The sequence below is a fragment of the Lampris incognitus genome, chromosome 9 (assembly GCF_029633865.1).
Source record: "Lampris incognitus isolate fLamInc1 chromosome 9, fLamInc1.hap2, whole genome shotgun sequence".
Taxonomy (NCBI): domain Eukaryota; kingdom Metazoa; phylum Chordata; class Actinopteri; order Lampriformes; family Lampridae; genus Lampris; species Lampris incognitus.
This window is the reverse complement of record NC_079219.1, coordinates 839,655-865,154: the sequence shown is the minus strand read 5'-3', so window position 1 is coordinate 865,154 and position 25,500 is coordinate 839,655. Positions and strand designations below refer to the sequence as shown.

Below are 25,500 nucleotides of genomic sequence, written 5' to 3'. Positions count from 1 at the left end.
ATAATTATTTCATTGTAACCTGAGGGACAGTGGGTGATTATGTCTTCACGACACTCATATTGTGACTGTCGACATTATCGATGTTTTTTAAGAAGTCAGGGTCTCTACTCTTCATCCCAAAGGAAGATGAGAAGAGACCCTGGATGTTCCAACAAGAGACAGAAAAAGAACGCATGAAGTGAAAACATACAATGAGTCTCTTTTGTGAGACAGAGAATTATTAAGTTACAGTGGAAGAAGACAAATATAGAATATCATGATAACTCTTACCAAATACCTCATTATCGATATTGTGGGCATTATTATACACACCCAGAGCCAAATCAACACTCAGGATTCCCCCGTGTAAGTGGTTACCCCATCAAGACCTGATGAGATGTAGAGGTCGCCCTAGTTGCTGCTAAAAAGAGACCTCAGGTCTTAAAGGGTTAAAGGCAAACAACAGAGCAGCGAGAACAGTCAGGCAGCTCAAGCTCAGAAAGTTATGACTCTGGTGTACTGCAGCCATCCAGAATCCCAGATGACATCCAGACCCACATCATGATATCCACATCATATCGATACATTGCCCTGCCCTAGTCTGTAGTGCACAGAATAGTGTGGGAATTATGTGGCTTGGACTGGCAGTCCATTCTGTGTGTGTGTATGTGTGTGTATGTGTGTGTGTGTGTGTGTGTGTGTGTGTGTGTGTGTGTGTGTGTGGGTGTGTGTGTGTGTGTGTGTGTGTGTGTGTGTGTGTGTGTGTGTGAACACGCCTGTGTATTTTACCTGTGCAGTAGTCTGGAGCACAGGGTGTGGAGCATCTCCTTTACCTCTCCCAGCTCGGTCTTGGCTGGGACAGTGGGTGTAGGAGGGGGCTGGGCTACTGCAGCAGCATAGCTTTGTGGCCTTTGCTGTGGGGGACAGGCTCTGTCAGGTGTTGTTGCCTGTTTGCTTTTTGGAGGGATTTGGTGCACAGGTTTCTTGGACCTGGGGGAAGCAGCACGTAGGTATGGGGGTGTGTAGGGCTTTCGCCCCAAAGATGAGTATGGAATATGGGGCTGGGGAGGGTCCAGGTATTGCTGTGTGCTCTGGGGGGGAAAGGGGGGTATCTGGGGATGTGGGAGGGTTCTGGTCTGTAGTCTCCTACTGATGGAGGATAGGTGGGTGTGGTTGGGTTGCAGCCCAAAGCAACATCTTTTACGGTCCTCGCAAAAATCCGCACCCTCTTCTTGTGAAGGTGTAGTCCGTCGTAGAGGTCATGGAGGCTGATGGCTGGATGGTGAGCCAGGTGGACATTGGGAAGAGCAGCACAGCCTCTGCTGATGTCTGCTGATCCCATGGATTATATGGGGTGGGGTGTCAGCCGTGGCAGCAGTGTTGACACCACCATCCGTGCCTCTGGGAATTCTCCACTTGCTCAGCTTTATGGATCTTAGGGAGTCCATATATGCATGGAATGTTATCTTGTGGGTAGAGACGGTGGAATTGTATCCGGTCAATGGTTCCCCCTTTCTGTAGTTTCTGTAGGTACTCTATTATTCTCCTCTTGTAACCACTAGTAGGATTGCATCTCAGAGGTTCATAGGTGTCGGTGTCGCTGAGTAATGACGCGATCTTGGCGTGGCAGTCTGTTGCGTTGAGGATCACCGTGCATCTCCCCTTATCTGCTGGAAGGATAGTGATGTTTTCATCCTTGCTCAGGGCTGTCACGGCTTTCCTTTCCTCCATGGTTAGGTTGAAAGGAGGGGGTTTCGCATTGGACAGAGCTGCTGATACCTTTAACCTAAGCTGTTCCGCTTCGGTTTTCGTTAGATTGTTTTTCCTTATAGCTGATTCTATAGGAGGAGGAGGTCTCCGACACCACCTATCTCCCACTTACAATGCCGTCCTTTTATCTCTACCCAGGAGACTCAAAAGCTTAGCCTCCAAGAACAACATTTGGTCACTAACGGCTCCCAACGACTCATGACCACTGAATGGCGCACTAACGAAGTCAAAACTAACCCCTCCAACGACTGTCGTTGCTAAACATTGGAACACAAAAGAGCCATTGACATCAATAGCTCTGATAACGACTGTCATTGCTAAACATCGGAACACAAAAGAGCCATTTACATCAATAGCTCTGATAACGACTCCAAAGAGGCTAAATATTTGAGTTTCATCACCAGCCAGTCAGACTAGCTTGGTCTAGTCAGAAAGGCACGAACTGATGAAGCCTCTTGGATGAGAGGCGAAACATCTTCACGGATATATACCAAGTCCTGTTGCATTTGATTCAACTCCATTGGATTCCTTTAGTGTAGGATGTGTGTAGCAGTATAGTTCCTTTGGTGTAGTATGTGTGTAGCAGTATAGTGCCTTTAGTGTAGTATGTGATGGTCAGTATCGGTGTCCAGATTTTTATCCGTGCACACTGTGACCCGTCCTCCGCGGCCGATTCCCTCTTTAAATATGTGTTTATAGTGTTGACAGATCGCAGCTTTCCATGCTGACAGCTGTGTGGTGTGGAAGATTAAGTTGTTTTTGTTGGTTTTCCATGCATACAGATAAAGTCCGCATATAGTGTGTCTGGTCATTTAAAACTTTCTCCTTGTGTTTCTTCCTAGCCTGCGAAATCTTGCAGTCCGCCGGGTAATTCATGACACTAGATTCAGTCGGCTTGGTTCCCATGACGATCGGTAATATTTACCACTAGCAGTGGGGTTTTTTTTGTTTTGTTTTTGCTGGCTAACGTTACCTAATTTAGATTACTTGCGGTCCTACGTTGCAGTTCTTACGTTTAGTTTTTTATGCACATCAGATTCAACTGTACATGTCCTACCTTTCCCTCTGCGCCAGCAGGTAGCGTGTTTCTTCGGGTAACATTAGACCAGGTCACATTAGACCAGGTCATGTTAGACCAGGTCACGTTAGACCAGGTCACGTTAGACCAGGTCACGTTAGACCAGCTAGCGTTAGACCAGGTACCGTTAGACCAGATAACTTTAGACTAGGTAACGTTAGACCAAATCACATTAGACCAGGTAACGTTACACCAGGTCACGTTAGACAAGGTAACGTTAGAACAGGTCGCGTTAGACCAGTTCATGTTAGACCAGTTCACGTTAGACCAGGTAACGTTAGACCAGGTCACGTTAGACCAGGTCACGTAGACCAGGTAACGTTAGACCAGGTCACGTTAGACCAGGTAACGTTAGACCAGGTCACGTTACACCAGGTAACGTTAGACCAGGTAATGCTAGACGAGGTAACGTTAGACCAGGTCATGTTAGACCAGGTAACGTTAGACCAGGTCACGTTAGACCAGGTAACGTTAGACCAGGTCACTTTAAACTAGGTAACGTTAGACCAGGTAACTTTAGACTAGGTAACGTTAGACCAGTTAACGTTAGACCAGGTAACTTTAGACCAGGTCACGTTAGACCAGGTAACGTTAGACCAGGTCGCGTTAGACCAGGTAACGTTAGACAAGGTAACGTTACACCAGGTCACGTTAGACCAGGTCACGTTAGACCAGGTAATGTTAGACTAGGTAACGTTAGAGCAGGTAACGTTATATCAGGTAACATTATACCAGGTCACGTTAGACCAGGTCGCGTTAGACCAGGTCCCGTTAGACCAGGTCGCGTTAGACCAGGTAGCGTTAGACCAGGTCGCGTTAGACCAGGTCGCGTTAGACCAGGTAGCGTTAGACCAAATCACGTTAGACCAGGTCACGTTAGACAAGGTAACGTTAGAACAGGTCGCGTTAGACCAATTCGTGTTAGACCAGGTCACGTTAGACCAGGTAACGTTAAACCAGGTAACGTAAGAGCAGGTAACGTTAGACCAGGTAACATTAGACCAGGTCACATTAGACCAAGTCACGTTAGACCAGGTCACGTTAGAGCAGGTAACGTTAGACCAGGTCACGTTAGACTAGGTAACATTAGACCAGGTAACGTTAGACTAGGTAATGTTAGACCAGTTAACGTTAGACCAGGTAACTTTAGACCAGGTAACGTTAGACCAGGTAACGTTCGACCAGGTAGCGTTAGACCAGGTCATGTTAGACCAGGTCACGTTAGACCAGGTCACGTTAGACCAGGTAATGTTAGACAAGGGTAACGTTAGAGCAGGTAACGTTATACCAGGTCACGTTAGACCAGGTAACGTTAGACCAGGTCGCGTTAGACCAGGTAGCGTTAGACCAAATCACGTTAGACCAGGTAACGTTACACCAGGTCGCATTAGACCAGTTCGTGTTAGACCAGGTCATGTTAGACCAGGTCACGTTAGACCAGGTCATGTTAGACCAGGTACCGTTAGACCAGGTAACTTTAGACCAGGTCACGTTAGACCAAGTAACGTTAGACGAGATAACTTTAGACCAGGTAACGTTAGACCAGGTCACGTTAGACCAGTTAACGTTACACCAGGTCACGTTAGACAAGGTAACGTTAGAACAGGTCGCGTTAGACCAGTTTGTGTTAGACCAGGTAACGTTACACCAGGTCACGTTAGACAAGGTAACGTTAGAACAGGTCGCGTTAGACCAGTTCGTGTTAGACCAGGTCACGTTAGACCAGGTCACGTTAAACCAGGTAACGTTAGACCAGGTCATGTTAGACCAGGTCACGTTAGACCAGGTACCGTTAGACCAGGTCACGTTAGACCAGGTGGCGTTAGACCAGGTCCCGTTAGACCAGGTGGCATTAGACCAGGTAACGTTAGACCAGGTAGCGTTAGTCCAGGTCACGTTAGACCAGGTCACGTTAGTTGTTGAGTTGTTTTGCTTTACAGTAGGCTAGCAGGTTAGGCAGCTAGCAGGTTAGGCAGCTAGCAGGTTCGGCAGTTAGCAGGTTAGGCAGCTAGCAGGTTAGTCAGCTAGCAGGTTAGGCAGCTAACAGGTTAGCCAGCTAGCAGGTTCGGCAATTAGCAGGTTAGGCAGCTAGCAGGTTAGTCAGCTAGCATGTTAGGCAGGTAGCAGGTTAGGCAGCTAGATGTTCGTGAACTCTTCCCTCTGCGCCAGCAGGTAGCGTGTTTCTTCGGGTAACATTAGACCAGGTCACATTAGACAAGGTCACGTTAGACCAGGTCACGTTAGACCAGGTAATGTTAGACCAGGTCACGTTAGACCAGGTCACGTTAGACCAGGTAACGTTAGACCAAGTAACGTTAGACCAGGTCACGTTAGACCAGCTAACGTTAGACCAGGTACCGTTAGACCAGGTAACGTTAGACCAGATAACTTTAGACCAGATAACGTTAGACCAAATCACGTTAGACCAGGTCACATTAGACCAGGTCACATTAGACCAAGTAACGTTAGACCAGGTCACGTTAGACCAGCTAACGTTAGACCAGGTACCGTTAGACCAGGTAACGTTAGACCAGATAACTTTAGACCAGATAACGTTAGACCAAATCACGTTAGACCAGGTCACATTAGACCAGGTCACATTAGACAAGGTCATGTTAGACCAGGTCACATTAGACCAGGTCACGTTAGACCAGGTAACGTCAGACCAAGTAACGTTAGACCAGGTCACGTTAGACCAGGTCACGTTAGACTAGCTAATGTTAGACCAGGTACCGTTAGACCGGGTAACTTTAGACTCGGTAACTTTAGACCAGGTCACGTTAGACCAAGTAACGTTAGACCAGATAACTTTAGACTAGGTAACGTTAGACCAAATCACGTTAGACCAGGTAACGTTACACCAGGTCACGTTAGACAAGGTAACGTTAGACCAAATCACGTTCGACCAGGTAACGTTACACCAGGTCACGTTAGACAAGGTAACGTTAGAACAGGTCGCGTTAAACCAGTTCGTGTTAGACCAGGTCACATTAGACCAGATAACATTAGACAAGGTCATGTTAGACCAGGTCACGTTAGACCAGGTCACGTTAGACCAGGTAACGTTAGACCAAGTAACGTTAGACCAGGTCATCTTAGACCAGGTCACGTTAGACTAGCTATTGTTAGACCAGGTACCGTTAGACCGGATAACTTTAGACTCGGTAACTTTAGACCAGGTCACGTTAGACCAAGTAACGTTAGATCAGATATCTTTAGACTAGGTAACGTTAGACCAAATCACGTTAGACCAGGTAACGTTACACCAGGTCACGTTAGACAAGGTAACGTTAAAACAGGTCGCGTTAGACCAGTTCGTGTTAGACCAGGTCACGTTAGACCAGGTAACGTTAAACCAGGTAACGTTAGACCAGGTCACGTTAGACCAGGTCACATTAGACCAGGTCACGTTAGACCAGGTCACGTTAGACCAGGTCACGTTAGACCAGATAACGTTAGACCATGTCACGTAGACCAGGGAACGTTAGACCAGGTAACGTTAGACCAGGTCACGTTGCACCAGGTCACGTTATACCAGGTAACGTTAGACCATGTCACGTAGACCAGGGAACGTTAGACCAGGTAACGTTAGACCAGGTCACGTTGCACCAGGTCACGTTATACCAGGTAACGTTAGACCAGGTCACATTAGACCAGGTCACATTAGAGCAGGTCACGTTAGACCAGGTCACGTTAGACCAGGTCACGTTAGACCAGGTAACGTTAGACCAGGTCACATTAGAGCAGGTCACGTTAGACCAGGTCACGTTAGACCAGATAACGTTAGACCATGTCACGTAGACCAGGGAACGTTAGACCAGGTAACGTTAGACCAGGTCACGTTGCACCAGGTCACGTTATACCAGGTAACGTTAGACCAGGTAATGCTAGACCAGGTCACGTTAGACCAGGTCATGTTAGACCAGATAACGTTAGACCATGTCACGTAGACCAGGGAACGTTAGACCAGGTAACGTTAGACCAGGTCACGTTGCACCAGGTCACGTTATACCAGGTAACGTTAGACCAGGTAATGCTAGACCAGGTAACGTTAGACCAGGTCATGTTAGACCAGGTAACGTTAGACCAGCTGACATTGTCTTCTTCTTTTAGACTGTTTTTCTAAATTCTCTGTCTCACTAGAGACCCAATGTTTGATCATTTTTTTAGGAGCTCATCTCTTGTGTGCGCTCTCTGTCTTTCTATCTATCTGTCTGTCTGTCTGTCTGTCTGTCTGTCTCTCTCTCTGTGTGCATACTGGGAGTCGTGTGAGTGTGTTTGGTGAGAGCGCCCTGCTGTTAGTAAGTTTGATTTATTTATCCATTTTCATTGTAGTTTTTTTGTTGTTGTTTTTTTTTGGTCTTTAGGGCTGATGTTTTCAGATTGAGTATGTTTATTGTTGTGGGCTACTTTTGCTGTAGATTGTGTGTTTGTTTGTCATAGTATTTTTTATCAATGTGAGACGGATGGCGTCATCGGAGACACCTTCCCTCTATCTGACATGGAGTGTGTGTTCAGCCCAATCCATCTGTTCCAGTAGAGGCGGTTCTCCTGGCTATGAGAGACCGTGTGGGACACAAACCTGACCTATGCCTCCAGGATGAACAAAGGTGTGATTGTTTTTCTGAAAGAGGAGCATTTTGTGGCTGCCTTAATCGCGAGTGGCATCTCTCTGAATGGCATCTATCTGCAGGTTTCCTCACTCGCTGTGCCCTCTACCCAGGTCATCATCTCCTGTGTTCCCCCGTTATCTCCCAATGAGGCGTTGGAACGGGAGCTGCAGCTTCAGGAAACTGGCGAGGAGCTTTAGGGCTGTGGGGCAAGGCTGTAAGAGCGATAAGCTGAAACATGTCCAGTCCTTCAGGAGACATATATGTTCAGGTTTCTGAACTGTCCGTCACAGACGCTGGAGGTTTCCTTCAGAATAAAATGTGGGGAGGGACGTTACATGGTGTGCACCAGCACAGGCATCACGAAATGCTTTGAGTGTGTGAATGTGGGGCACAAGCAGATTGCTTGTCCTCACAGGCTGGCCGAGGGGTGTCTCAAGCCAGGGGCTGGGTCAGCCGAGAAGCACACTTACACCGGTGCACCGCCAGATGAGGAGCCAGCGGATGCTGCTACTCTGTGGGGGGGAGGGGCTGTGCTCTGCTGACTGAGCCCAAGGCAGGAGAGAGTTACAGCAGCCAGGCAGACAGCCAGGCAGGGGAACAGCGAGCTGGTTCAGGTAAAGAGAACATAATTGATGGCAGCTCAGCTGTCCTGAGTGTCACAACAGAAGAAAGGAAAGGAGCAGAGGAAGCACCGGCAGCGGGAAAGTGCCGGCAGCCGAACCTGACCAAAGTTAGGCTGGTGGTGAAAAGGTGAGAGGGGGAGATCCATGTGTTATGGAGAGTTGCTGGTGAGGTTAAGGAGGAGGAAATGGAGTGGACACTGACCTGACTGTATCTTTGTTACAGACTCACAGTCACACAGTCGAGAGCTGTACACACTAGAGGAAATTAACAATTTCCTAGATTAAACTTGTGGAAAATCTGTGAAAGTATTGGAGTATTTTCCAGATGCAGGAAATTTGATTAGAAGCATGTTGAATTTGCACAGAGTAGTTGTTGTTAATTTGTTAGATGAAAAAAAAAAGCCTGCATTTGAAAAACAAAAACAAAAACAAAACAGGTCTCAGAAGGATGCTTGAGACTAATAAAGGAAAAGGTTAAAAAAGGTTTAAGACTTCATAAATAAGGTCATGGTGAATGTGTTGCACTAGGTGATCTTCCTCTTACCGTTTCCTCTGTTTATATCTTCTCCCTCTCTGTCCTTTATGCACAAGGTGAGGGTCAGCTCTTTGAATAGGGAGGGCTGCAGACTACCACATGCCTCCTCCTGTACACGTGGAGTCAGCAGCTGCTTCTTTCCACCTGACAGTGAGGAGTTTCACCAGGGGGACGTAGCACGTGGGAGGATCATGCTATCCCCCCCCCCCAGTCCCCCCCCCCCGCACAGGCGCCCCGACCGGCCAGAGGAGGTGCTAGTACAGCGACCAGGGCAGATAATCACATCCAGCTTCCCACCCGCAGACACAGCCAATTTTGTCTGTACGGACGCCCGACCAAGCCAGAGATAACACGTGATTTTGAACCACCGATCCCCGTGTTGGTAGGCAACGGAATAGATCGCTATGCTACCTGTACACCCCAGGCTGGACATCTTTAAGAAACTAAAGGTTTTCTTAAAACAGTGTGATCAGTGCGAATGTGTAGTGTTGGGGGGGGGGGTGTTGGAATTGCCCTACAAATTTTACATTAGACAGAACAGGAGAGGAACCTCACTTACAGTCACCTGCCACTTCATCACCGGTGACTTCAGAATCAGGTGTAGTAGATGTGTGGAGGGTCAAACATCCCCAGCTTAGGCGGTATACTACATGGGTTAAGTTTCTAGGAGGGAATGTGCGTGCAGCCAGGCTTGATAGGGTTTACATGTCACATAGGTTTAGCATCAGAACAGTAACATTCACCCAGTAGGTTTCACTGACCATCATGTAATCATTTTAGACTTTCATATCTCAACACCACTACATGCAGCTCATACTGGCACTTTAATGTTGAGCTGCTTCAGGGCACTGATTTCTGCCAGAAATCTGAGACATGCTGGGGACTCTGCAGAGAAAGGAAGAGGGACTTTGAGTCCCTTAGTCAGTGGGGGGAAGTGGGCAAGGCACATACATGAGTTTTCTGTCCACAGTATACAAGTAGGGATGCCCGACCAAGCCAGAGGTAACACGGGGATTCGAACCACGGATCCCCATGTTGGCATCCCCATGTTGTCGGCAACAGAATAGACCACTGCGCTATCTGGATGCCCCCTGTTTTGTTGTGATTTTTGATAACAGAAAAACTTGTGTAAACGGAACCAGATCGAAATAAAAGCCTGTTTTAAAATTTTTAAAAAATCTGTCTCTCTCTCTCTCTCTCTCTTTCTTTCTTTCTTTCTTTCTTTCTCCATAATCCCCATACCCTTCTTTCTTTCTCTTCCTAACTATTGCTCCGTTGCAGCAGCTCATCAGCAGTGGTTGTTTGTATTCATACAGTACCGTGTATTCACACAATACTGTGTATTCATACAGTACCATGTATTCAAAAAGGACCTTGTATTCACACAGTACCGTGTATTCATACAGTGCCTTGTATTCATACAGTACCTTGTATTCACACAGTACTGTGTATTCGTACAATACCGTGTATTCGTACAGTACCATGTATTCACACAGTACCGTGTATTCATACAGTACCATGTATTCAAAAAGGACCTTGTATTCACACAGTACCGTGTATTCATACAGTGCCTTGTATTCATACAGTACCTTGTATTCACACAGTACTGTGTATTCGTACAATACCGTGTATTCGTACAGTACCATGTATTCACACAGTACCGTGTATTCATACAGTACCGTGTATTCATACAGGGCCTTGTATTCCTACAGTAACGTGTATTCATACAGTACCATGTATTCAAAAAGGACCTTGTATTCACACAGTACCGTGTATTCCTACAGTACTGTGTATTTACACAGTATCGTGTATTCATACAGTACCGTGTATTCATACAGTGCCTTGTATTCAAAAAGGACCTTGTATTCACACAGTACCGTGTATTCATACAGTACCGTGTATTCATACAGGGCCTTGTATTCCTACAGTAACGTGTATTCACACAGTACAATGTATTCATACAGTACCGTGTATTCATACAGTGCCTTGTATTCCTACAGTACTGTGTATTTACACAGTATCGTGTATTCATACAGTACCGTGTATTCATACAGTGCCTTGTATTCAAAAAGGACCTTGTATTCACACAGTACCGTGTATTCGTACAATGCCGTGTATTCCTACAGTACTGTGTATTCATATAGTACCGTGTATTCATACAGTACCTTGTATTCACACAGTACTGTGTATTCGTACAATACCGTGTATTCGTACAATACCATGTATTCATACAGTACCGTGTATTCATACAATACTGTGTATTCATACAGTACTGTGTATTCAGCTAGTTTTCTAGGCAGCAGCAGGTTTAAAGGCCGGGTGGAGCTGGTGTGTGTGCTGTCGCACCATGTTGGCTGGTTTTCTAGGCGGCAGCAGGTTTAAAGGCCGGGTGGAGCGCTCAGGTGGAGCTGGTGTGTGTGCAGTCGCACCATGTCGGCTGGTTTTCTAGGCGGCAGCAGGTTTAAAGGCCGGGTGGAGCGCTCAGGTGGAGCTGGTGTGTGTGCAGTCGCACCATGTCGGCTGGTTTTCTAGGCGGCAGCAGGTTTAAAGGCCGGGTGGAGCGCTCAGGTGGAGCTGGTGTGTGTGCTGTCGCACCATGTCGGCTGGTTTTCTAGGCGGCAGCAGGTTTAAAGGCCGGGTGGAGCGCTCAGGTGGAGCTGGTGTGTGTGCTGTTGCACCATGTCGGCTGGTTTTCTAGGCGGCAGCAGGTTTAAAGGCCGGGTGGAGCGCTCAGGTGGAGCTGGTGTGTGTGCAGTCGCACCATGTCGGCTGGTTTTCTAGGTGGCAGCAGGTTTAAAGGCTGGGTGGAGCGCTCAGGTGGAGCTGGTGTGTGTGCAGTCGCACCATGTCGGCTGGTTTTCTAGGCGGCAGCAGGTTTAATGGCCGGGTGGAGCGCTCAGGTGGAGCTGGTGTGTGTGCAGTCGCACCATGTCGGCTGGTTTTCTAGGCGGCAGCAGGTTTAAAGGCCGGGTGGAGCGCTCAGGTGGAGCTGGTGTGTGAGCAGTCGCACCATGTCGGCTGGTTTTCTAGGTGGCAGCAGGTTTAAAGGCCGGGTGGAGCGCTCAGGTGGAGCTGGTGTGTGTGCAGTCGCACCATGTCGGCTGGTTTTCTAGGTGGCAGCAGGTTTAAAGGCCGGGTGGAGCGCTCAGGTGGAGCTGGTGTGTGTGCAGTCGCACCATGTCGGCTGGTTTTCTAGGCGGCAGCAGGTTTAAAGACCGGGTGGAGCGCTCAGGTGGAGCTGGTGTGTGTGCAGTCGCACCATGTCGGCTGGTTTTCTAGGCGGCAGCAGGTTTAAAGGCCGGGTGGAGCGCTCAGGTGGAGCTGGTGTGTGTGCAGTCGCACCATGTCGGCTGGTTTTCTAGGCGGCAGCAGGTTTAAAGGCTGGGTGGAGCGCTCAGGTGGAGCTGGTGTGTGTGCAGTCGCACCATGTCGGCTGGTTTTCTAGGCGGCAGCAGGTTTAAAGACCGGGTGGAGCGCTCAGGTGGAGCTGGTGTGTGTGCAGTCGCACCATGTCGGCTGGTTTTCTAGGCGGCAGCAGGTTTAAAGACCGGGTGGAGCGCTCAGGTGGAGCTGGTGTGTGTGCAGTCGCACCATGTCGGCTGGTTTTCTAGGCGGCAGCAGGTTTAAAGACCGGGTGGAGCGCTCAGGTGGAGCTGGTGTGTGTGCAGTCGCACCATGTCGGCTGGTTTTCTAGGCGGCAGCAGGTTTAAAGGCCGGGTGGAGCGCTCAGGTGGAGCTGGTGTGTGTGCAGTCGCACCATGTCGGCTGGTTTTCTAGGCGGCAGCAGGTTTAAAGGCCGGGTGGAGCGCTCAGGTGGAGCTGGTGTGTGTGCAGTCGCACCATGTCGGCTGGTTTTCTAGGCGGCAGCAGGTTTAAAGGCCGGGTGGAGCGCTCAGGTGGAGCTGGTGTGTGTGCTGTCGCACCATGTCGGCTGGTTTTCTAGGCGGCAGCAGGTTTAAAGGCCGGGTGGAGCGCTCAGGTGGAGCTGGTGTGTGTGCTGTCGCACCATGTCGGCTGGTTTTCTAGGCGGCAGCAGGTTTAAAGGCCGGGTGGAGCGCTCAGGTGGAGCTGGTGTGTGTGCAGTCGCACCATGTCGGCTGGTTTTCTAGGTGGCAGCAGGTTTAAAGGCTGGGTGGAGCGCTCAGGTGGAGCTGGTGTGTGTGCAGTCGCACCATGTCGGCTGGTTTTCTAGGTGGCAGCAGGTTTAATGGCCGGGTGGAGCGCTCAGGTGGAGCTGGTGTGTGTGCAGTCGCACCATGTCGGCTGGTTTTCTAGGCGGCAGCAGGTTTAAAGGCCGGGTGGAGCGCTCAGGTGGAGCTGGTGTGTGAGCAGTCGCACCATGTCGGCTGGTTTTCTAGGTGGCAGCAGGTTTAAAGGCCGGGTGGAGCGCTCAGGTGGAGCTGGTGTGTGTGCAGTCGCACCATGTCGGCTGGTTTTCTAGGTGGCAGCAGGTTTAAAGGCCGGGTGGAGCGCTCAGGTGGAGCTGGTGTGTGTGCAGTCGCACCATGTCGGCTGGTTTTCTAGGCGGCAGCAGGTTTAAAGACCGGGTGGAGCGCTCAGGTGGAGCTGGTGTGTGTGCAGTCGCACCATGTCGGCTGGTTTTCTAGGCGGCAGCAGGTTTAAAGGCCGGGTGGAGCGCTCAGGTGGAGCTGGTGTGTGTGCAGTCGCACCATGTCGGCTGGTTTTCTAGGCGGCAGCAGGTTTAAAGGCTGGGTGGAGCGCTCAGGTGGAGCTGGTGTGTGTGCAGTCGCACCATGTCGGCTGGTTTTCTAGGCGGCAGCAGGTTTAAAGACCGGGTGGAGCGCTCAGGTGGAGCTGGTGTGTGTGCAGTCGCACCATGTCGGCTGGTTTTCTAGGCGGCAGCAGGTTTAAAGACCGGGTGGAGCGCTCAGGTGGAGCTGGTGTGTGTGCAGTCGCACCATGTCGGCTGGTTTTCTAGGCGGCAGCAGGTTTAAAGACCGGGTGGAGCGCTCAGGTGGAGCTGGTGTGTGTGCAGTCGCACCATGTCGGCTGGTTTTCTAGGCGGCAGCAGGTTTAAAGGCTGGGTGGAGCGCTCAGGTGGAGCTGGTGTGTGTGCAGTCGCACCATGTCGGCTGGTTTTCTAGGCGGCAGCAGGTTTAAAGACCGGGTGGAGCGCTCAGGTGGAGCTGGTGTGTGTGCAGTCGCACCATGTCGGCTGGTTTTCTAGGCGGCAGCAGGTTTAAAGGCCGGGTGGAGCGCTCAGGTGGAGCTGGTGTGTGTGCAGTCGCACCATGTCGGCTGGTTTTCTAGGCGGCAGCAGGTTTAAAGACCGGGTGGAGCGCTCAGGTGGAGCTGGTGTGTGTGCAGTCGCACCATGTCGGCTGGTTTTCTAGGCGGCAGCAGGTTTAAAGACCGGGTGGAGCGCTCAGGTGGAGCTGGTGTGTGTGCTGTTGCACCATGTCGGCTGGTTTTCTAGGCGGCAGCAGGTTTAAAGGCCGGGTGGAGCGCTCAGGTGGAGCTGGTGTGTGTGCAGTCGCACCATGTCGGCTGGTTTTCAAGGCGGCAGCAGGTTTAAAGGCCGGGTGGAGCGCTCAGGTGGAGCTGGTGTGTGTGCAGTCGCACCATGTCGGCTGGTTTTCTAGGCGGCAGCAGGTTTAAAGACCGGGTGGAATTTAGATTAGATGAACTTGACATGAGTGAAGTAGAAGTGCGACTGACCCCAGAGTTTCTCCAGAGGCACTTGGAGATTGGTGGTAATTATTATATACATGACATATATTATTATAATATATCTCCTGCCACACGTGGACCCAGGCTCCCTGGTGAGAACCTCACTTTGTTTAAAAATTATTACAAAAGTTGTTTAAAAACTTCAGAAGTAAAACTGTGAGGAAAGAGATGTATGGAATGTACGTGTAATATGGTGATGTGCATTTGTCATGCGCTGGTCTTCAGTTTTTATTTGGAGCTTTTAATTTCCACCGAATTAACAGCAAAGTTCATAAGTAACCAAAGGTGGTTGCCTACCAGAATTAGGATCGTCAGTTTGAATCCCTGTGTTACCTCCGGCTTGGTAGGGCATCTCCACAGACACAACTGGCTGTGTGTTCTGGTGGGAAGCCGGATGTGGGAATGTGTCCTGGTCACTGCACTAGCGCCTCCTCTGGTCAGTCGGGGCGCCTGTTCAGGGGGGTGGGAGAACTGGGGGGAATAACGTAATCCTCCCACGTCTCCCTGGTGAAACTCCTCACTGTCAGGTGAAAAGAGCGGCTGGCGAATCCACATGTATGGGAGGGGGCATGTGGTAGTCTGCAGCCCTCCCCCCCGCCCCCGGATTGGCAGAGGGGGTGGAGCAGAGACCGGGACGGCTCAGAAGAGTGGTAATTGCATGGGCTCAATCGGGGAGAAAAAGGCAGAAAAATATCCAAAAAATAAAAAACAGAAAATTAACCAAAGGTAAAAAAAATTGTAATGCCTTGAGAGCCATGAGAAAGAACACAACTTCCTTCCTGTCGTGTTTTATACATAGCAGTGTGAGCTGCCTTGAGAGCCATGAGAAAGAACACAACTTCCTTCCTGTCGTGTTTTATACAGAGCAGTGTGAGCTGCGTTGAGAGCCATGAGAAAGAACACAACTTCCTTCCTGTTGTGTTTTATACAGAGCAGTGTGAGCTGCCCTGAGAGCCATGAGAAAGAACACAACTTCCTTCCTGTCGTGTTTTATACAGAGCAGTGTGAGCTGCGTTGAGAGCCATGAGAAAGAACACAACTTCCTTCCTGTTGTGTTTTATACAGAGCAGTGTGAGCTGCCCTGAGAGCCATGAGAAAGAACACATCTTCCTTCCTGTTGTGTTTTATACAGAGCAGTGTGAGCTGCGTTGAGAGCCATGAGAAAGAACACAACTTCCTTCCTGTTGTGTTTTATACAGAGCAGTGTGAGCTGCCCTGAGAGCCATGAGAAAGAACACAACTTCCTTCCTGTCGTGTTTTATGCAGAGCAGTGTGAGCTGCGTTGAGAGCCATGAGAAAGAACACAACTTCCTTCCTGTTGTGTTTTATGCAGAGCAGTGTGAGCTGCCTTGAGAACCATGAGAAAGAACACAACTTCCTTCCTGTTGTGTTTTATACAGAGCAGTGTGAGCTGCCCTGAGAGCCATGAGAAAGAACACAACTTCCTTCCTGTTGTGTTTTATACAGAGCAGTGTGAGCTGCCCTGAGAGCCATGAGAAAGAACACAACTTCCTTCCTGTTGTGTTTTATACAGAGCAGTGTGAGCTGCCTTGAGAGCCATGAGAAAGAACACAACTTCCTTCCTGTCGTGTTTTATACAGAGCAGTGTGAGCTGCGTTGAGAGCCATGAGAAAGAACACAACTTCCTTCCTGTTGTGTTTTATACAGAGCAGTGTGAGCTGCCCTGAGAGCCATGAGAAAGAACACAACTTCCTTCCTGTCGTGTTTTATACAGAGCAGTGTGAGCTGCGTTGAGAGCCATGAGAAAGAACACAACTTCCTTCCTGTTGTGTTTTATACAGAGCAGTGTGAGCTGCCCTGAGAGCCATGAGAAAGAACACAACTTCCTTCCTGTCGTGTTTTATGCAGAGCAGTGTGAGCTGCGTTGAGAGCCATGAGAAAGAACACAACTTCCTTCCTGTTGTGTTTTATGCAGAGCAGTGTGAGCTGCCTTGAGAACCATGAGAAAGAACACAACTTCCTTCCTGTTGTGTTTTATACAGAGCAGTGTGAGCTGCCCTGAGAGCCATGAGAAAGAACACAACTTCCTTCCTGTTGTGTTTTATACAGAGCAGTGTGAGCTGCCCTGAGAGCCATGAGAAAGAACACAACTTCCTTCCTGTTGTGTTTTATACAGAGCAGTGTGAGCTGCCTTGAGAGCCATGAGAAAGAACACAACTTCCTTCCTGTTGTGTTTTATACAGAGCAGTGTGAGCTGCGTTGAGAACCATGAGAAAGAACACAACTTCCTTCCTGTTGTGTTTTATACAGAGCAGTGTGAGCTGCGTTGAGAGCCATGAGAAAGAACACAACTTCCTTCCTGTTGTGTTTTATACAGAGCAGTGTGAGCTGCCTTGAGAGCCATGAGAAAGAACACAACTTCCTTCCTGTTGTGTTTTATACAGAGCAGTGTGAGCTGCGTTGAGAGCCATGAGAAAGAACACAACTTCCTTCCTGTTGTGTTTTATACAGAGCAGTGTGAGCTGCGTTGAGGGCAATGAGAAAGAACACAACTTCCTTCCTGTTGTGTTTTATACAGAGCAGTGTGAGCTGCGTCGAGAGCCATGAGAAAGAACACAACTTCCTTCCTGTTGTGTTTTATACAGAGCAGTGTGAGCTGCGTCGAGAGCCATGAGAAAGAACACAACTTCCTTCCTGTTGTGTTTTATACAGAGCAGTGTGAGCTGCCTTGAGAGCCATGAGAAAGAACACAACTTCCTTCCTGTCGTGTTTTATACAGAGCAGTGTGAGCTGCGTTGAGAGCCATGAGAAAGAACACAACTTCCTTCCTGTCGTGTTTTATACAGAGCAGTGTGAGCTGCCTTGAGAGCCATGAGAAAGAACACAACTTCCTTCCTGTTTTGTTTTATACATAGCAGTGTGAGCTGCCTTGAGAGCCATGAGAAAGAACACATCTTCCTTCCTGTTGTGTTTTATACAGAGCAGTGTGAGCTGCGTTGAGAGCCATGAGAAAGAACACAACTTCCTTCCTGTCGTGTTTTATACAGAGCAGTGTGAGCTGCCTTGAGGGCAATGAGAAAGAACACAACTTCCTTCCTGTCGTGTTTTATACAGAGCAGTGTGAGCTGCCTTGAGGGCAATGAGAAAGAACACAACTTCCTTCCTGTCGTGTTTTATACAGAGCAGTGTGAGCTGCGTCGAGAGCCATGAGAAAGAACACAACTTCCTTCCTGTTGTGTTTTATACAGAGCAGTGTGAGCTGCCCTGAGAGCCATGAGAAAGAACACAACTTCCTTCCTGTTGTGTTTTATACAGAGCAGTGTGAGCTGCCCTGAGAGCCATGAGAAAGAACACAACTTCCTTCCTGTTGTGTTTTATACAGAGCAGTGTGAGCTGCCCTGAGAGCCATGAGAAAGAACACAACTTCCTTCCTGTCGTGTTTTATACAGAGCAGTGTGAGCTGCGTTGAGAGCCATGAGAAAGAACACAACTTCCTTCCTGTTGTGTTTTATACAGAGCAGTGTGAGCTGCGTTTAAAGCCATGAGAAAGAACACAACTTCCTTCCTGTTGTGTTTTATACAGAGCAGTGTGAGCTGCCTTGAGGGCAATGAGAAAGAACACAACTTCCTTCCTGTTTTGTTTTATACAGAGCAGTGTGAGCTGCGTTGAGAGCCATGAGAAAGAACACAACTTCCTTCCTGTCGTGTTTTATACAGAGCAGTGTGAGCTGCGTCGAGAGCCATGAGAAAGAACACAACTTCCTTCCTGTTGTGTTTTATACAGAGCAGTGTGAGCTGCCTTGAGAGCCATGAGAAAGAACACAACTTCCTTCCTGTCGTGTTTTATACAGAGCAGTGTGAGCTGCGTCGAGAGCCATGAGAAAGAACACAACTTCCTTCCTGTCGTGTTTTATACAGAGCAGTGTGAGCTGCCTTGAGAGCCATGAGAAAGAACACAACTTCCTTCCTGTCGTGTTTTATACAGAGCAGTGTGAGCTGCGTCGAGAGCCATGAGAAAGAACACAACTTCCTTCCTGTTGTGTTTTATGCAGAGCAGTGTGAGCTGCGTCGAGAGCCATGAGAAAGAACACAACTTCCTTCCTGTTGTGTTTTATACAGAGCAGTGTGAGCTGCCTTGAGAGCCATGAGAAAGAACACAACTTCCTTCCTGTCGTGTTTTATACAGAGCAGTGTGAGCTGCCTTGAGGGCAATGAGAAAGAACACAACTTCCTTCCTGTCGTGTTTTATACAGAGCAGTGTGAGCTGCCTTGAGAGCCATGAGAAAGAACACAACTTCCTTCCTGTCGTGTTTTATACAGAGCAGTGTGAGCTGCGTCGAGAGCCATGAGAAAGAACACAACTTCCTTCCTGTCGTGTTTTATACAGAGCAGTGTGAGCTGCCTTGAGAGCCATGAGAAAGAACACAACTTCCTTCCTGTTTTGTTTTATACAGAGCAGTGTGAGCTGCCTTGAGAGCCATGAGAAAGAACACAACTTCCTTCCTGTCGTGTTTTATACAGAGCAGTGTGAGCTGCGTCGAGAGCCATGAGAAAGAACACAACTTCCTTCCTGTTGTGTTTTATGCAGAGCAGTGTGAGCTGCCCTGAGAGCCATGAGAAAGAACACAACTTCCTTCCTGTCGTGTTTTATACAGAGCAGTGTGAGCTGCCTTGAGGGCAATGAGAAAGAACACAACTTCCTTCCTGTCGTGTTTTATACAGAGCAGTGTGAGCTGCCTTGAGGGCAATGAGAAAGAACACAACTTCCTTCCTGTTGTGTTTTATACAGAGCAGTGTGAGCTGCCTTGAGAGCCATGAGAAAGAACACAACTTCCTTCCTGTTGTGTTTTATACAGAGCAGTGTGAGCTGCCTTGAGAGCCATGAGAAAGAACACAACTTCCTTCCTGTCGTGTTTTATACAGAGCAGTGTGAGCTGCCTTGAGAGCCATGAGAAAGAACACAACTTCCTTCCTGTCGTGTTTTATACAGAGCAGTGTGAGCTGCGTTGAGAGCCATGAGAAAGAACACAACTTCCTTCCTGTCGTGTTTTATACAGAGCAGTGTGAGCTGCGTTGAGAGCCATGAGAAAGAACACAACTTCCTTCCTGTTGTGTTTTATACAGAGCAGTGTGAGCTGCCTTGAGAGCCATGAGAAAGAACACAACTTCCTTCCTGTCGTGTTTTATACAGAGCAGTGTGAGCTGCGTCGAGAGCCATGAGAAAGAACACAACTTCCTTCCTGTTGTGTTTTATACAGAGCAGTGTGAGCTGCCTTGAGAGCCATGAGAAAGAACACAACTTCCTTCCTGTCGTGTTTTATACAGAGCAGTGTGAGCTGCCTTGAGGGCAATGAGAAAGAACACAACTTCCTTCCTGTCGTGTTTTATACAGAGCAGTGTGAGCTGCCTTGAGGGCAATGAGAAAGAACACAACTTCCTTCCTGTTGTGTTTTATACAGAGCAGTGTGAGCTGCCTTGAGAGCCATGAGAAAGAACACAACTTCCTTCCTGTTGTGTTTTATACAGAGCAGTGTGAGCTGCCTTGAGAGCCATGAGAAAGAACACAACTTCCTTCCTGTCGTGTTTTATACAGAGCAGTGTGAGCTGCCTTGAGAGCCATGAGAAAGAACACAACTTCCTTCCTGTCGTGTTTTATACAGAGCAGTGTGAGCTGCGTTGAGAGCCATGAGAAAGAACACAACTTCCTTCCTGTCGTGTTTTATACAGAGCAGTGTGAGCTGCGTTGAGAGCCATGAGAAAGAACACAACTTCCTTCCTGTTGTGTTTTATACAGAGCAGTGTGAGCTGCGTTGAGAGCCATGAGAAAGAACACAACTTCCTTCCTGTTGTGTTTTATACAGAGCAGTGTGAGCTGCCTTGAGGGCAATGAGAAAGAACACAACTTCCTTCCTGTTGTGTTTTATACAGAGCAGTGTGAGCTGCGTTGAGAGCCATGAGAAAGAACACAACTTCCTTCCTGTTTTGTTTTATACAGAGCAGTGTGAGCTGCGTTGAGAGCCATGAGAAAGAACACAACTTCCTTCTTGTCGTGTTTTATACAGAGCAGTGTGAGCTGCGTTGAGAGCCATGAGAAAGAACACAACTTCCTTCCTGTTGTGTTTTATACAGAGCAGTGTGAGCTGCGTTGAGAGCCATGAGAAAGAACACAACTTCCTTCCTGTTTTGTTTTATACAGAGCAGTGTGAGCTGCGTTGAGAGCCATGAGAAAGAACACAACTTCCTTCCTGTCGTGTTTTATACAGAGCAGTGTGAGCTGCGTTGAGAGCCATGAGAAAGAACACAACTTCCTTCCTGTTGTGGTTTATACAGAGCAGTGTGAGCTGCCTTGAGGGCAATGAGAAAGAACACAACTTCCTTCCTGTCGTGTTTTATACAGAGCAGTGTGAGCTGCGTTGAGAGCCATGAGAAAGAACACAACTTCCTTCCTGTTGTGTTTTATACAGAGCAGTGTGAGCTGCGTTGAGAGCCATGAGAAAGAACACAACTTCCTTCCTGTTGTGTTTTATACAGAGCAGTGTGAGCTGCGTTGAGAGCCATGAGAAAGAACACAACTTCCTTCCTGTTGTGTTTTATACAGAGCAGTGTGAGCTGCGTCGAGAGCCATGAGAAAGAACACAACTTCCTTCCTGTTGTGTTTTATGCAGAGCAGTGTGAGCTGCCTTGAGAGCCATGAGAAAGAACACAACTTCCTTCCTGTTGTGTTTTATGCAGAGCAGTGTGAGCTGCGTTGAGGGCAATGAGAAAGAACACAACTTCCTTCCTGTTGTGTTTTATGCAGAGCAGTGTGAGCTGCCTTGAGAGCCATGAGAAAGAACACAACTTCCTTCCTGTTGTGTTTTATGCAGAGCAGTGTGAGCTGCCTTGAGAGCCATGAGAAAGAACACAACTTCCTTCCTGTTGTGTTTTATACAGAGCAGTGTGAGCTGCGTTGAGGGCAATGAGAAAGAACACAACTTCCTTCCTGTCGTGTTTTATACAGAGCAGTGTGAGCTGCCCTGAGAGCCATGAGAAAGAACACAACTTCCTTCCTGTTGTGTTTTATACAGAGCAGTGTGAGCTGCGTTGAGAGCCATGAGAAAGAACACAACTTCCTTCCTGTTGTGTTTTATACAGAGCAGTGTGAGCTGCGTTGAGAGCCATGAGAAAGAACACAACTTCCTTCCTGTTGTGTTTTATACAGAGCAGTGTGAGCTGCGTCGAGAGCCATGAGAAAGAACACAACTTCCTTCCTGTTGTGTTTTATGCAGAGCAGTGTGAGCTGCCTTGAGAGCCATGAGAAAGAACACAACTTCCTTCCTGTTGTGTTTTATGCAGAGCAGTGTGAGCTGCGTTGAGGGCAATGAGAAAGAACACAACTTCCTTCCTGTTGTGTTTTATGCAGAGCAGTGTGAGCTGCCTTGAGAGCCATGAGAAAGAACACAACTTCCTTCCTGTTGTGTTTTATGCAGAGCAGTGTGAGCTGCCTTGAGAGCCATGAGAAAGAACACAACTTCCTTCCTGTTGTGTTTTATACAGAGCAGTGTGAGCTGCGTTGAGGGCAATGAGAAAGAACACAACTTCCTTCCTGTCGTGTTTTATACAGAGCAGTGTGAGCTGCGTTGAGAGCCATGAGAAAGAACACAACTTCCTTCCTGTTGTGTTTTATACAGAGCAGTGTGAGCTGCGTTGAGAGCCATGAGAAAGAACACAACTTCCTTCCTGTTGTGTTTTATACAGAGCAGTGTGAGCTGCCTTGAGGGCAATGAGAAAGAACACAACTTCCTTCCTGTTGTGTTTTATACAGAGCAGTGTGAGCTGCGTCGAGAGCCATGAGAAAGAACACAACTTCCTTCTTGTCGTGTTTTATACAGAGCAGTGTGAGCTGCCTTGAGAGCCATGAGAAAGAACACAACTTCCTTCCTGTTGTGTTTTATACAGAGCAGTGTGAGCTGCCTTGAGGGCAATGAGAAAGAACACAACTTCCTTCCTGTTGTGTTTTATACAGAGCAGTGTGAGCTGCGTTGAGAGCCATGAGAAAGAACTCAACTTCCTTCTTGTCGTGTTTTATACAGAGCAGTGTGAGCTGCGTTGAGAGCCATGAGAAAGAACACAACTTCCTTCCTGTTGTGTTTTATACAGAGCAGTGTGAGCTGCCTTGAGGGCAATGAGAAAGAACACATCTTCCTTCCTGTTGTGTTTTATACAGAGCAGTGTGAGCTGCGTTGAGAGCCATGAGAAAGAACACAACTTCCTTCCTGTTGTGTTTTATACAGAGCAGTGTGAGCTGCCTTGAGAGCCATGAGAAAGAACACAACTTCCTTCCTGTCGTGTTTTATACAGAGCAGTGTGAGCTGCGTTGAGAGCCATGAGAAAGAACACAACTTCCTTCCTGTTGTGTTTTATACAGAGCAGTGTGAGCTGCGTTGAGAGCCATGAGAAAGAAAACAACTTCCTTCCTGTCGTGTTTTATACAGAGCAGTGTGAGCTGCCTTGAGAGCCATGAGAAAGAACACAACTTCCTTCCTGTTGTGTTTTATACAGAGCAGTGTGAACTGCGTCGAGAGCCATGAGAAAGAACACAACTTCCTTCCTGTCGTGTTTTATGCAGAGCAGTGTGAGCTGCCTTGAGAGCCATGAGAAAGAACACAACTTCCTTCCTGTCGTGTTTTATACAGAGCAGTGTGAGCTGCGTTGAGAGCCATGAGAAAGAACACAACTTCCTTCCTGTCGTGTTTTATACAGAGCAGTGTGAGCTGCGTTGAGAGCCATGAGAAAGAACACAACTTCCTTCCTGTCGTGTTTTATACAGAGCAGTGTGAGCTGCCTTGAGAGCCATGAGAAAGAACACAACTTCCTTCCTGTTGTGTTTTATACAGAGCAGTGTGAGCTGCCTTGAGGGCAATGAGAAAGAACACAACTTCCTTCCTGTCGTGTTTTATACAGAGCAGTGTGAGCTGCGTTGAGAGCCATGAGAAAGAACACAACTTCCTTCTTGTCGTGTTTTATACAGAGCAGTGTGAGCTGCCTTGAGAGCCATGAGAAAGAACACAACTTCCTTCCTGTTGTGGTTTATACAGAGCAGTGTGAGCTGCCTTGAGGGCAATGAGAAAGAACACATCTTCCTTCCTGTTGTGTTTTATACAGAGCAGTGTGAGCTGCGTTGAGGGCAATGAGAAAGAACACAACTTCCTTCCTGTTGTGTTTTATACAGAGCAGTGTGAGCTGCGTTGAGAGCCATGAGAAAGAACACAACTTCCTTCCTGTCGTGTTTTATACAGAGCAGTGTGAGCTGCCTTGAGAGCCATGAGAAAGAACACAACTTCCTTCCTGTTGTGTTTTATACAGAGCAGTGTGAGCTGCGTTGAGAGCCATGAGAAAGAACACAACTTCCTTCCTTTCGTGTTTTATACAGAGCAGTGTGAGCTGCCTTGAGAGCCATGAGAAAGAACACAACTTCCTTCCTGTTGTGTTTTATACAGAGCAGTGTGAGCTGCCTTGAGGGCAATGAGAAAGAACACAACTTCCTTCCTGTTGTGTTTTATACAGAGCAGTGTGAGCTGCGTTGAGAGCCATGAGAAAGAACACAACTTCCTTCCTGTTGTGTTTTATACAGAGCAGTGTGAGCTGCCCTGAGAGCCATGAGAAAGAACACAACTTCCTTCCTGTCGTGTTTTATACAGAGCAGTGTGAGCTGCCTTGAGGGCAATGAGAAAGAACACAACTTCCTTCCTGTTGTGTTTTATACAGAGCAGTGTGAGCTGCCTTGAGAGCCATGAGAAAGAACACAACTTCCTTCCTGTTGTGTTTTATACAGAGCAGTGTGAGCTGCCTTGAGAGCCATGAGAAAGAACACAACTTCCTTCCTGTCGTGTTTTATACAGAGCAGTGTGAGCTGCGTTGAGAGCCATGAGAAAGAACACAACTTCCTTCCTGTTGTGTTTTATACAGAGCAGTGTGAGCTGCGTTGAGAGCCATGAGAAAGAACACAACTTCCTTCCTGTCGTGTTTTATACAGAGCAGTGTGAGCTGCCTTGAGGGCAATGAGAAAGAACACAACTTCCTTCCTGTTGTGTTTTATACAGAGCAGTGTGAGCTGCGTTGAGAGCCATGAGAAAGAACACAACTTCCTTCCTGTCGTGTTTTATACAGAGCAGTGTGAGCTGCCTTGAGAGCCATGAGAAAGAACACAACTTCCTTCCTGTCGTGTTTTATACAGAGCAGTGTGAGCGCTGAGGACATTTGAAGAACAGGCAACACACGGCCTCACTTGGTAACATCAGCAGGTGGATGAAACACTACTAATCTGAGCTATCCAGCACAGGCTTCCATGTAAACAACTCTGTTTTGCTTACATACACAATATATGTGTTACCAAACTCTGTGGTGCATGTCCTGCAGGCCGAACACACACATTTTGGTGTGCATCCTGCAGGTGTAACGCACACATTGTCGTGTGCGTCCTGCAGGCGTAACGCACACATTGTGGTGTGCGTCCTGCAGGCCTAACACACATGTTGAATACATTTCCTACCTCAAAACATTTGCAAAGTCTTCTCTGGAATGTTTTGAAAGCTGCAATGTGTACATCAGCTTCCTTTGTCATGTTGTTTTGGCGGATATGGTACATTACACTACCACCCACAGCTGTGGGCCCGCTTCACCAGTACCTTCCTTTGTCTTGTTGTTTCCTCTGTTCTGCATCATCATCATCATTATCATAATCATCATCAGGCTTACCTTTCTTTTCTTTTTTTGCAGCTGTTGGCTTGCTCTGGTCAACATGCTGTTATCTTCCTTTTCCTCTTCTTATGCTTCTTCTTCTTCTTCTTCTTCTTTATCATTGTCCACAAAACTGTGTAACACCTCACCTCTCTACTGGTGGCGCTCATATGCACCCTTCTTGCTCTTTGCTGAAAGAACTACTACTACTACTACTTTCAGCTGCTCCCGTTAGGAGGCGCCACAGCGGATCATCTGTTTCCATCTCTTCCTGTCCTCTGCATCTTCCTCTGTCACACCAGCCATCTGCATGTCCTCCCTCACCACATCCATAAACCTCCTCTTAGCCTTCCTCTTCTCCTCTTTCCTGGCAGCTCCATATTCAGCATCCTTCTCCCAGTATACCCAGCATCTCTCCTCCACACATGTCCAAACCATCTCAATCTTGCCTCTCTTGCTTTGTCTCCAAACCGTCCAACCTGAGCTGTCCCTCTAATATCCTCCTTCCTAATCCTGTCCTTCTTCGTCACT

General features: G+C 48.0%; 1 protein-coding gene across 2 annotated transcripts in view; it reads left to right on the top strand.

Annotated features, from left to right (window-relative positions):
• gabbr1a (gamma-aminobutyric acid (GABA) B receptor, 1a) overlaps nt 1-25,500 on the top strand; it is a 257,938-nt gene that overhangs the window by 146,892 nt on the left and 85,546 nt on the right. The gene's annotated exons all lie outside the window — the stretch shown is intronic.